Raw genomic sequence first — 13,259 nt, forward strand, 5'->3', positions numbered from 1 at the left:
CACAAATAATGACACAGAGACTTATTATTTATGAAAACTCAGTCTTAGCCTAGGCTTATCCCACTTGCTCCTATAACTTAAAGTAACCAATATTTTTATAAATCTATTTTTTTACCATATGGCTTTTACCACTCTCTCATTGCTTGTGTCCAACTCATACCATGTCTCAATGGCATCTCCTGTGCACCTCAATTGTCTCTTCTTCCTTTCTGTACCTGGAAGTCCTGCCTACCTCTCCTGCCTAGCTATTGGCCATTCAGCTTTTTATCACAATGTGTACAAATATCCTGCAAGATGCAGTCTCACAGCATACTTCCTATTCCTCTAGCTCTTACAATTTTTCTGCTTCCTCAAATGTTCTCTGCATCTTAGAGGCAGAGACTGTGCTGTAGTGATATCAGTTGGAATTGGGTATTATTTGCATTTTGACTGGCTGTGTTATGTGATGGCTCCCACCAGTTACAAAAAAAAAAAAAAAAAAAAAAAAAAAAAAACCTTGATGAGGTGTGAGAGCTATAGTATAGTGACCTGTGGGCACAAGGACAAATGTATACAATGTAGTTGGGAAATTATGCTCATTTAGTAAAGTGATAACTTGTAAGTTTCTATCCAAGATCCATGTCTCAGTTTCTAGTATCTGGCATGGTTTCCCTATTGTTGAGTGTACCTTAAATCCAATTAGATAACTGTTGTTTACCTCCAAGATATGCTATTGCCCTATGACATTCTGGTTGTTGTTGTAGTTGATAAGTGTTACAGTTGAATAGGACTATTGGTTGCTTCCTTCCCTTGGAAGCTTAAATACCACCTTCTGGTACCATGAAAGCTAGTCCTTAGGGATGAGGCTTTCAGGCCAGCTCCATTTCAGATCCTCCAGGTCCCATGTCCAAAGTATACAGTGACTTTTAGCAATAAAGAGCAATAAAGGCTTACTTTCAATGTCTAGGAGATAACCAAAGGCAATAGTAAGAACCTTTAGTATTTTAAGAGTCTCTTGGACAACATCAATTCAAACAGGGCTTTTCATGCCTAGTATTGGGGGTTTTGTTAGTATATGACTCTTATGGAGAGCCTTGTCAGTCTATATGGGAAATGTTAATTTAAACTATATTTTTATGTATATAAGCATAGACATAGGTGTGTTCTATGCAATTTTAGATAGATATAATATTATTCCATATGATTCTTAGACTCATCGTTACTCTACCTTCTTCTATCCCTCTTCTGTATTGACCTCCATCTCCTTCATAATCAAAGCCACCCACACACACTTTTGTCCACTTTCCCCTTCAATCATTTGTACCCTGATTTCTCCCTCTCTGTTGCTCCTCCCCCCCACCTCATGCCCCTTTTAACTTTCCTGGTTTCTGTGGCTTTTCTGGGATATACGCTCACATCTGAAGATTTGGAGTTATGAGCCACAAAGAAGAGAGAACCTGCCATGTTTGTTTTTCTAGGACAGTTTACCTCACTCAGTGTGGTATTTTCTAGTTCCATCTACTTTCCAATACTTTTTCTGATTCCAGTTTTCTCTACATCTGTACCACTATTACTTTTTGAGACAGAGACTCCAACAGCCTGCTTTACAATCTTCACACAACTGAGGAAGTCCTTAAACTTCTAATCCTCCTGCCTCCACACCCCAAATGTCAGGATTATAGCCATTCCCAGCATTCCTACTTTTCTTTTACTTTCCTTGATAATATTTTTGTTGACCTTACCTAATACAGAGGGGGAAAGTTCAGAACTTAGATTGTGGAACAGGAATTTAAATTCCTGTTCAGAGTTAAGTAAATGGGGGAGACTATGGGCACAACAATTATACCCTGTGATGTTCAATGGGGATAAGTATATCCATAACACAGAGATATCTTGAGAAAAATTGAGGGAAATCTCTCACATTGATATACTCCATCAATATGAGTATCCCATTCTTCCCATCGTTGTTATCATATCCCGACTTTGTTTTCCATCACTGTCAGTAGAAGTCTCAGCCAGTAGCCTCGCTTATATACTAGGGAATCATAAAAATGTCTCAGACCACTGCTAAATGAGAAGCAATGAGGAACTAGTGGGTAGGGTACTTTGAGGAAGTTGGGTTTTGTCAGCATGTGTTGAATTCCTTGTAGTCAGGAATTCTTAAGCCCTTCAGATACCCGGATCCTCTCTGTCTACTAAAAAGAAAGGAGCTATTAATGTTCCTTGCAGAAGAAGAAAGGAGCGCAGGCTTCTGTGAATGTGGGTCAAAAAGCACCGGGGAGGTAATGACTGGACCTGCTCTGCGTTCTCTGGCCCTCCTTGGTCCTTCCATGAAAGTCTTCTGTCAGGAACCCTGCCTGGCCATGGCATGATCACCCTTTTATTCTGCAAATCCCTGGGTATAGCTCACTCACAGAACCATTTAAGCAGCATGTCTCTCTTCATGTTCCTAGGAATCTTCCTGACAAAGTAGTCCAGATTCCAACGCAATCACATTCCTCCTTGACTCCTCTCCAGGATCAGCTTGTTGCCTGACAATCCTACAGGGTGGTCTTCACAGCACCCTGCAGAGTCTGGCTGCCAGTCCTCAGAGGCAAGCCCAGCTGCTCAGTGCCAAGACAACACCAGGCCCCAAGCATGAATTCATCCTCCAGCCTGCCTCTCAGTGTTGAATAAGGTAGAGAGAGAACTTAAAGTTAGCACTAGTGCCAGGCTAAAATCAGCACAAGTTTGTGGGAGTTGTTTATGGAAAGAGCAGAGAAGATCCCATAATCCCATGTTTCACCAATTAAGCGTCTAGTGGTTTCTTCTAATAAATCTTTGGGAAGGGTTTGGTTATTTGTCAGATTGCTGCTGAGTATGGACTATGTCCTGACACTGCTCTAGTTACTGAAAATACATTGACCTGGTTAATCACCAACTATTTTGTGGATGAAGAAGCAATAATGGTCCCAATTTGTAGATGAGGAAAGAAAGGAATAAAAGGTTGTCATGTCTGTGATCAGGTTGCTTCTGTGAGATGAATAGCAATCCTGAAGTTTTATTCTTGAGTTCTACATTGGCAGTAGCTCAGTTTACAGAGCTTGGCATAATGGAAGAGGAAGAAAGACGGTTGAGTAGGGGGAATGGGAGAGGAGGTAAGAAGGAGATGAAGAAGGGGAGAAGAAAATGCTTTAGAAAGAAGTTTTACAAATAGAAATAACTTAAAGTTGTTATGTGTGGCAGTAAAGGGAGTCTGAGCCAGCTAGACATTCTGGCACTTGGGAAGCAGAGGCAGGGAGATCTCTGGCAATTTCAGGTCAGCCAGGATTACATAGTGAGACCTTGTCTAAATAAAAAGTCTGAGTCAATGCACCACAATGATCCAGCATCCTAGAGTCAATACACCACAGTGCTCCAGCATCCTAGAGTCAATGAATCACAGGGCTCCATCATTCTAGAGTCAATGCATCATAGTGGTCCAGCTTCCTAACCTCAATACACCACAGTGCTCCAGAGTCCTGGAGTCAATGCATCACAATGCTCCAGCATCCAGTAAGGTGGGGCAGTGTGTACAGACAGAATCTTGAACCCTGTCAGTCAGCTGCTCACCCACTGATGAAGAGCATACTGAGAGTGCAGCAGGCAAAGAGTGCAGAGTTGGCATAGAGATCAGTAGGTTGCTGAGCTCTTGGGTGGCCATAGCCAAAGAACAGAATTTGTTTGCTCACTCATTAGAACAGGGAAAATACATTCTAACTTAGAATCTCACTGGACTTTAAATTGCTCCTACTCTTCCTTTTCTCCTAAATGCTTTCCTCTAACCAGAGTTACTCTGTCAACTTTCATTATATACCTTGCCACATCATCCTTAAACGCACACACGCACACACACACACGAAGGGGGATGTCCCTCTGTAAGCTGAGAATATATGTTTTTCTTATAAGTTGATGAATAAAGCTGTTTTGGCCAATGGATAGGCGCGATGTAATCAGGCAGGAAGTATAGGCAGGGCTACCAGTCTAGGAGAATTCTGGAAGAAGAACATAGAGAGTGGCTCTTGATGGAGGCACCATGTAGTTACCAAGAAGGTAGGTGGCTCAGACATTCTCCAGTAAGCCAAGACCACTTAGAGATACATAGATTAATAATTATGTGTTAATAATTAAGAGAGAACTAGACAATAAGAAGCGTGAGCCCTCAGCCAAATAGTTTATAATTAATATAAGCCTCTTCGTGTTTGCAAAACGGCTGCAGGGCAGGACAGAAACTTCTGTGTATACATACATACACACATAGACACTCCATTATGTATAGTTTTAAATAAAACACTGTGGTTTTCTATTTGGGGCATTAAAAGCCCAGCATTTAGTCTCCTTGTGCTGGGCAAAGAGGTTCACATCTGTAACTTCAGTAGTCAGAAACCTGAGGGAAGAAAATTAGTAGGTGTTCACAGCCAGAATGTGCGACAGAGGAAGACTCGGTTTCAGAAAGAAAAATTGAGTATGAAAAAGGAAGAAAGGCAGCACCAGGAACACCCATGAGTCATTGAAATGTCTCTAAGGGTAGTTGATCCAGAGATTCTTGTCTGGAAAACTCATCATTGTAAGCTAACTAAAGAGGAACAAATGGCATTAATACCACTTAATACCACTTAATATAAGGAACAAATGTCCAAAAGAGAAATAGTTCAAAATCATAGTGTCTATCACCTTCATGGGATAATATTTGTCATTCAAAGTGAGAATTTCAGAGAATTTCTGAAAATGTTTATTATTTAACAAAATACTAAAACACACCAAAAAAAAATGTGTAAAACTTAAGTCTTCCCATCAAATGAAATACATTCTTGCATATAGACAAAGGCTAGGAATTTGTCAAAAATTAAAACTCGTTTTAAGATGATGAGATGAAGTGCAGTATCATTTTCATATATGCTTTTCAACATTAAATATTAAACACTTAATGATAAAAGGACAAGAATTAAAATGGATAGCACACAGACAGACATCTGGGGACAAATAAGGAAATGATTAGGAAGCCATTACCCCAGTCAGGTATGAAATCCGAGAAATGAAGTGGTATGGATTCTACGCACAAGATACAGAGTGAATGCAGAATGATTAAATTTGTAGTTTGAGCCTAAAATAAGAAAGAAATAGATACTAGACCAGGAAACATTTCAGAGATGTCATCCAGAGAGGTATCAATCACACATCTGTTTGGCTATATGCAAATGGAAACAGGAATAGAAGTTTGCAACTCACCATAGAATGCATTCTTGGCCCCTAGGTATCTATATGTCAGATGTTGACACCATTATAAGCAGATCAGAGTCTGAAGTAATCCATTATGTTCAAAGCGTGGATTTTAGTCCAACACATCAATGATCAATGGTCAGAACCCACTTTAGTGATGAGCAGACCAGGAGTTCTGGGTTTTTCATTTTCACTTAACAGTCATACACCAAGACCCCAAATACACCTTAAAACACCTGCTTAAAACCCAACGTAAGACCCAGATTCTGTAGGCTGGAGATCCAGTGACATTTGCCAGATGTTTCTTATTTAACAGCTCAAAAGTTGATGCAATCAGTACATCAGCTGACACAGGACTCATCTCCAAGCTCACTCACAGGGCCATAGGAAGGTCTCAGGTCCCTGTTGCTTGTTGGTCAGTGACATCATTTTCTTGCCTTCTAGACATCTTTCTTGAACATTTTAAAATGAGGCAGTAGGGAGAGTGAGGGAGAAAAGAAAGGGCAAGTAATGTTACACTTTTGTGTAAAATAACCTTGGAAACAACATTCTGCTGTTTCTCCTATATGTGATGTGTCAGAAGTAAAAAGATAAATACAATCCACAGACAAGAGAGAGACTCAGACAAGGTCATGAATAGAAAAGAATCACCTTGGGTGGGGAGCACGGCTGAGAGGCTGCCCACCACATGCCCTGTGTGTAAGAATAGAAGATACTCCCCACCATTACCAGTTTGCCATCGGTGCCATATTTACTAGTTATACATTAGGAAAATGTGGTTGAACTCAGAAACATTAAGTTTAGTTCCCTTTTGTGGTGGTTTAAATGAGAATAGCCCCCATAGCCTCATATATTTGAATGATTGGTCTCTGGTTGTTGCAACTGTTTGGGAAGGATGAGGAAGCGTGATCATGTTGGATATATGCACTGGATTAGGACTTAGTTTCCAAAGCTGATGCCCTGTTCCTCTCCCTCTCTCTGTCTCTCTCCCTATCCCTCCCTCTCTCCCTCCCACCCTCCCCTCATGTTTATGGATATAAGATCTCAGCTGGTACTACAGCAACAAGTTTACCTGTTACATGACTGCTACCATGTTTTCCGCCACGATGGCCATAAATCCACCCTCTGAAACTGTACCCCTAATAAATCCTTTCTTTTGTGAGTTGCTTTGGTTGTGCTGTCTCTCCACAACCATAGAAAAATAACTAAGAAACCATTCCTCCCTCTCCCTCTTGTACCAGACATAATTATCACTCAGTCTCTCCTCCCAAATGGATCTTAGATGTGACCTAACCATCCAAAACCTTCTCCTACTCAACTAGGATCTTTCTCTCAGAATTTTCATCTCTACATTTTTCCAGTAAAAGTCTTCAAGCACTGTAGCCTATGGTCCATTGCTGATCCAATCCAATCCTCTCATTTTATGGAGAAAAATAGGAAGGTAGAGATGAAGCAGAAATTGTAATTATGATAGGCATCAATGCCAGTTCTCCTCCTCTTATTCACCACCTGCCTTTCAAGAAGGTATTTTTCAGATCTATTTACCATATAATATGGATTAACAATTCTACACTTGTCTGCTTGTGCATGTGTGTACTATGTATGTATGTTCAAGAGTATGTTTGTAATTTTGTGTGTGTGTGTGTGTGTATGCTTTCTCACATCTTCTGTTGATTAGAAACAAAACCATAAGTCCAGTCCATACTCACATATATGTACACACACACACACACACACACACACACACACACACACACACACACACGTTTTCATGCATATGCATATAGTTTCTCCTTTGTTCCCAAAGAAACCACACCATTCTCATCCCACCCTGCCAACCCACCTCAGTGTGAGTGTTCCTGGAGTCTAGCATATTGGAAGTGCCTGGATAAACATCCAGAATTTAAAGAAGACGGTAGAAGACAAAGTACTCATTACCTGAATCACACTAACACTAAGTAGGATCTGGAGTGAGTATGGGATGACATAAACATTTGATGAATGAACACACGAGTGACTGATTAAATGAATGAAATCAGCTATTTCCCAGTCATTGCTCATTTGGGTAACTCGCAACTGGTTTTACCACCCACCATTGCTTTTTGAACTTAATTTTTTCTCTTTCAATTAACTGACTTTTAAAATTAAATTATTTTTAAAGCAGAGGTACAATTTGCTACGATAAATTGCAAAGAGTTCTTTCTATATGATATGTGCCATCTATCTTAAAATATCCATAAACTACCTAGAAATCTAGAAGCCATTGTGTGTAGCATTCAGAATGAGTGCACTGTGATAAACAAATGGCTGTGAATTCCCCTAGCATGTGTTCATGTTTGGGACCTCATAGATGGCTCAAGAGGCCCTTTAGAGAGCCAGGGGCAGTGCCTGCCAGAAGGAGCCTGGCAAGAGTAATTGGTCTCCTGAACCCTGGGGAGAGATTATTGTAAAGTCTGTGAAATATCAGTCGGATTGGAAGAGGCGTGGTTGAGGCGGTGGCAGATGAGAATCCATTAAAATATTCTTTGGGGAGGCTGCTGTCGCCCCTTGCCAGCATGCCAGTCACATCCACTCGTTACTCATTCATCCAACACCTTTTCAGTGACTACCACGTGCCCAATTCTGAACTGCGTTCCATAGAGAACAGAAACAATAAGGCACAATTCTTGTCCATCAAGAGCTCAAAATCCAGCAGAGTGGTGAGAAGGGCAACAAAAAAACAACCCTTCTGACACTGGGGAGGTCTCTAACTGGAGCATGTGTAAGATGCCCAAGATACTGGCTAAGAAAATGATTGCCTAGGAACGCCCTCCCCATCCCAGGGTGCAAAGACATGGTATCACCTGCTCCTTTTTACAGACCAGCAATGTAAGAGCACGCAGAGCAAAAACAAAGGCCTCAGAGATGCAAGATGGCGAGCAGGACACATTCGTGGCTGTGGCGGGAAGGTCTGGGGAAAGGTGGCAGTTGGTAGGATAAAGGAAGTACAGGAGATACCGTGGGGAAAACTAATGATGAAAGCATGGGTGCCACAGGCTGTCAAGTCTGCTCAAGGAGACTGGCCTTTATGTTTCTGGTGAAGAAAGCCATTTAAGGCTTCAAAGCAGAGGAGTGGAGTCACCAGTTCTCCATTTTAGAAAAGCAACTGGTGTGAATGGCACCGCCCAGAGATGTGAGTTCAGTGTTTTCATCTGTGCAATGGTCCCTGGGGGTGCCCCACAAAGGCTTCAGGACAACTGAGGAAGCACAGGGCAGATCACAGCGATGCAGAAGAGAGGTCCAAATACCTTTTTCATTAACATTGTGTCCCCTTTCCATCCCTGCCTTCTTTGCTCTGCCCCACTTCATCCTTGGGAAATTTGTATGGGGGCAGGGGCAAGGGGCAGGCAAAAAGAAGTGTGAACTTCTAATTCCTACAGGAGAAGTTAGAACATTATTTAAATCTAATGAAGCCATTGCGGATCAAAACAGTGAGAATACACAACATAATTAGTTTTTCTACCAAAAAAAAAAAAATTAAAGGGAAGGACATTGGTGAATTGGTGATAATTGGTGATGACAGGGAGAATTCTCAGTTTGGTCACTTACTCTATAGAACCAGGAAGGTCCATGAGCTTTGGAAGGGACCTCAGTGCTTCTAACTCTGAGGTTCTATGTCTAAAATGTGCTTTCCTTCTTAATGGCAAGGCTCTGTAGGGGTCAAGAGCACAGAGGCTATGGGGAGCAAGAAGTGCAAAGAGCCAGAGGCAGCAGGGAGTGTGGAGTGTTGGAAGAAAAACAACCAAAAAATAAGAAACAAACAAATGAACAAAACAAACACAAAAGCAAACAAACAAAGACAGAAAGGCACTCAATGGCTGGATCGGGTAGCACCAGGTAAACCTTTGAAGAGGCCTGAATTTATTCTTGATAAAGCAGAAGCATCTGGAAAGATTCAAAGAGAAGGAAACATAATGCATCTTAACAAGAACACTAGCCACTGACTAGAGAACTGGCCTGAAGAAAAGGGAAGAATAAAAGGAGTAAGATTGATAGACATTTGTAATCCAAGCAAGAGGAACAATGTCTCAGGCACTAGATGATGGAAGACTAAGATGAAGGTGGCAAGACCTGCTCATGTGTCAGGTTTAGGAAATGAGAAGAAAAGACAAATAAATGTGATTTCTAAGTTTTGAAAAAGGTTCAGTGTATCATCGGGAGACAAGAGAAAATGGAGAGCCCTTATGCAGCTGTGAATGAATGTAAGATAAATTATGGACATTTGAGATGCATCCAGAGCCATTGATGTCTGATATCACAGGAAAACGTTAGGAGAAAAGATAGATATTTGGGAATTGGCAGGTTGTGTTATCCATAAATGGATGATGATGGAGATAGGAGACAGTGAAGAGCCAAATCAATCCAGGTGAGAGCTGGGGCTTGAGGGGCAAACCTTGTGAAGAATGGATGGCTAATGGAGAAGGAACATCCAGAATATATCATCCCAGAGGCCAGAGCATTGCTGAGGATGAGTGGAGCACAGAGCTTTTAGTATGTCTCCAGCAGCAGACAGCAGGACTAACTAAGGTCGATAGGTAGATAAATAGATAGATAGATAGATAGATAGATAGATAGATAGATAGATAATGTCTGTGTATTGGGGAATGGCTAGGTTGGTAAGTGTTATAATACATGTATAAATGCATACACCTCTCTTTAGGCTGCACGGTTTTCTCATATGAACAAGAAGTAAAGTTGCCAACAAAAATAAGGAGAGATAGAGTAGGGAGCTTGAGAAATAAGGCTTTTCCTGGGGTTGTCTTGTATAATGAGAAAGTTGGTTGCCTAAGAAGAAGATATGACAAGGTTTTGGAGCAAATTATGGGGTACCTACTAAAATAGAAAACCTGATATTTGAGGGGAAATCAGCTACATAACTAGTCCACCATCAATGACCCTGGAACAGAGGTGAAAGAAGTTAGGTTCAAGAGTTCGGTTTCCTGGTTGAGATTGATGGAAGATAGGAGGAAACAAGACAGGTCTTGGGAAGAGCAATATTAGAATGGAAGATTCTTGGATCAAAGATGAGTGCAAAGACAGTGTGATAAGATAGGCACACCACAGATAAATGGGACAAATAAACAAGAAGTTTGGATTAGGCCAGAAAATGTCAGGGGTTAAGATGAGAAGTGTCGAGAGACAGCGCCTGGGCAAGCAAGAGCCGGATGGGCACGGGGCGACTCTTGTGCCTCGCGGACGAAAATCAACTGAACATGGGCAAAGGAGATCCTAAAAAGCCGAGAGGCAAAATGTCCTCATATGCATTTTTTGTGCAAACTTGCCAGGAGGAAAACAAGAAGAAGCATCCGGATGCTTCTGTCAACTTCTCAGAGTTCTCCAAGAAATGCTCAGAAAGGTGGAAGACCATGTCTGCTAAAGAAAAGGGGAAATTTGAAGACATGGCAAAGGCGGACAAGGCTTGTTATGAAAGAGAAATGAAAACCTACATCCCCCCCCAAAGGGGAGACCAAAAAAAAGTTCAAGGACCCCAATGCACCCAAGAGGCCTCCTTCGGCCTTCTTCTTGTTCTATTCTGAGTATCGCCCAAAAATCAAAGGAGCACACCCAGGCTTGTCCATTGGTGATGTTGCAAAGACACTGGGAGAGATGTGGAACAACACTGCCACAGATGACAAGCAGCCCTATGAAAAGAAGGCTGCCAAGCTGAAGGAGAAGTATAGAAAGGATATTGTTGCTTACAGAGCAGGGGAAAAGGGGGTGGTCAAGGCAGAAAAGAGCAAGAAAAAGAAGGAAGAGGAAGAGGATGAGGAGGATGAAGAGGATGAGGAAGAGGAGGAAGAAGAGGAAGACCAAGATGAAGAAGAAGATGATGATGAATAAGTTGGTTCTAGCACAGTTTTTTTTTTTTTTTTTTTTTTTTTTTTGGTCTATAAAGCATTTAACCCCCTGTACACAACTCACTCCTCTTAAAGAAAAAAATTGAAATGTAAGGCTGTGTAAGATTTGTTTTTAAACTGAACAGTGTCTTTTTTTTTGTATAGTTAACACACTACCGAATGTGTCTTTAGATAGCCCTGTCCTGGTGGTATTTTCAATAGCCACTAACCTTGCCTGGTACAGTCTGGGGGTTGTAAATTGGCATGGAAATTTAAAGCAGGTTAACAAATTAGTTATATATGGGGATGGTAGTTTTTTTGGTTTTCTTTTTTTTTGGGGGGGGGGTTCCATCTTCAGTTGTCTCTGATGCAGCTTATACGAAGATAATTGTTCTGTTAACTGAATACCACTCTGTAATTGCAAAAAAAAAAAAAAAAAAAAAAAAAAAAAAAAAAATACTGCTGTTTTGTTGACATTCTGAATGCTTCTAAGTAAATACAATTTTTTTTGTTAGTAAAAAAAAAAAAAAAAGATGAGAAGTGTCGAGACCTTCCTAATTCAATTCACTGGACATGTTTACCGTTTAGCGTCTCTGTCTCCATTTTCTTCATTGGTGCAGCAGGGATGACAACCCTATTTCACAGGGTTTGATGTAATGAAGATATGTTAATAAACCAGAATAGTTCCTATTTGGAAAGAGATAAGGATGGCCTACAGCATTTACTCAAAATCTTATTTTTAGAGGTTGAGTTTTTAATAGCTAAAGCATTAACACAACTTTAACTATATTTTCATGATACCAACTATCTTTAGAAAAAGAGAAGATTCAGGCAGTAGCTACATTGTTTCTGTAACTAGTTTGTAAGGGATGTGGATTACGCTCATTCTTCACCATTCATTTCAATATCTAGCATTAATAAACATAGCCTAAATGTGGAGAAAGGGGAACATTCCTCCACTGCTGGTGGCGGTGCAAACTCATACAGCCACTTTGGAAATCAGTATGGCGGTTCCTCAGGAAAATGGGAATCAGTCTACCACAAGATCCTGGAATTCCACTCTTAGGCATATACCCAACAGATACACACTCATACAACAAGGACATCTGTTCAACTATGTTCATAGCAGCATTATTTGTAATATCAGAACATGGAAGCAACCTAAATGCCCCTCAACTGGAGAATGGATAAGGAAAATGTGGTACATTTACACAATGGAATAATACTCAATGAAACAACCAAAAAAAAAATGGAATCTTGAAATTGCAGGCAAATGGATGGAACTAGAAGAAACCATCCTCATCCTGAGTGAGGTAACCCAGCCTCAAAAAGACAAACATGGTATGTACTCACTTATATATGAATTTTAGACATAGAGCAAAGGGTTACTAGCCTACAATCCACAGCACCAGAAAAGCTAGTAAACAAGGAAGACCCTAAGAGAAACATACATGGTCCCCCAGAGAAGGGGAAAGGAATAAGATCTCCTGAGCAAATTGGGAGCATGGGGGGAGGGGAAAGGGAGTTAGGAGAAAGAAGGGGAGAAGAGGAGGACATGAGGGAGCAGGAAGATTGAGTCAGGGAAAGAATAGAGGAGAGCAAGAAAAGAGATACCAAAATAGAGGGAGCCATTATAGGTTTAAAGAAAAATCTGGCTCTAGGTAAATGTCCAGAGATCTACAAGAATGACCCAACTAATAATCTAAGTACTAGTAGAGAGGCTACCTTAAATGCCCTTACTCGATAATGAAATTGATGACCAGCTTATATGCCATCCTAGAACCTTCATCCAGTAGCTGATGGAAGCAGAAACAGACACCCACAGCTAAACACTGAGCCAAACTCCTGGAATCCAGTTGCAGAGAGGGAGGAGTGATGAGCAAAGGGGTCAAGACCAGGCTGGAGAAACCCACAGAGACTGCTGACCTGAACAAGCTGGGAAACCAGCATATGACTAACCCAGGCCCCCTGAATATGCTGTTAGTTAGGAGGAGTGGGCAGTCTATGGGGCCTCTGGTAGTGGAGCCCATTCCACATAAAGGGATACTCCTTCAGCCTAGACACATGGGGGAGGGCCTAGGCCCTGCTCCAAAGGATATGGCAGATTTTGAAGGTTCCCCATGGAAGGCCTCACCCTTCCTGGGGAGCAGAAAGGGGATGGGATGG

At 41.2% G+C, this 13,259-nt stretch overlaps 1 pseudogene; it reads left to right on the plus strand.

Moving 5' to 3' along the window:
• The first annotated feature begins 10,443 nt into the window (after positions 1-10,443).
• Positions 10,444-11,112, plus strand: LOC127224660 (high mobility group protein B1-like; annotated as a pseudogene).
• Positions 11,113-13,259: the final 2,147 nt, after the last annotated feature.

This window comes from Phodopus roborovskii, unplaced genomic scaffold, assembly GCF_943737965.1.
Source record: "Phodopus roborovskii unplaced genomic scaffold, PHOROB, whole genome shotgun sequence".
Taxonomy (NCBI): Eukaryota; Metazoa; Chordata; class Mammalia; order Rodentia; family Cricetidae; genus Phodopus; species Phodopus roborovskii.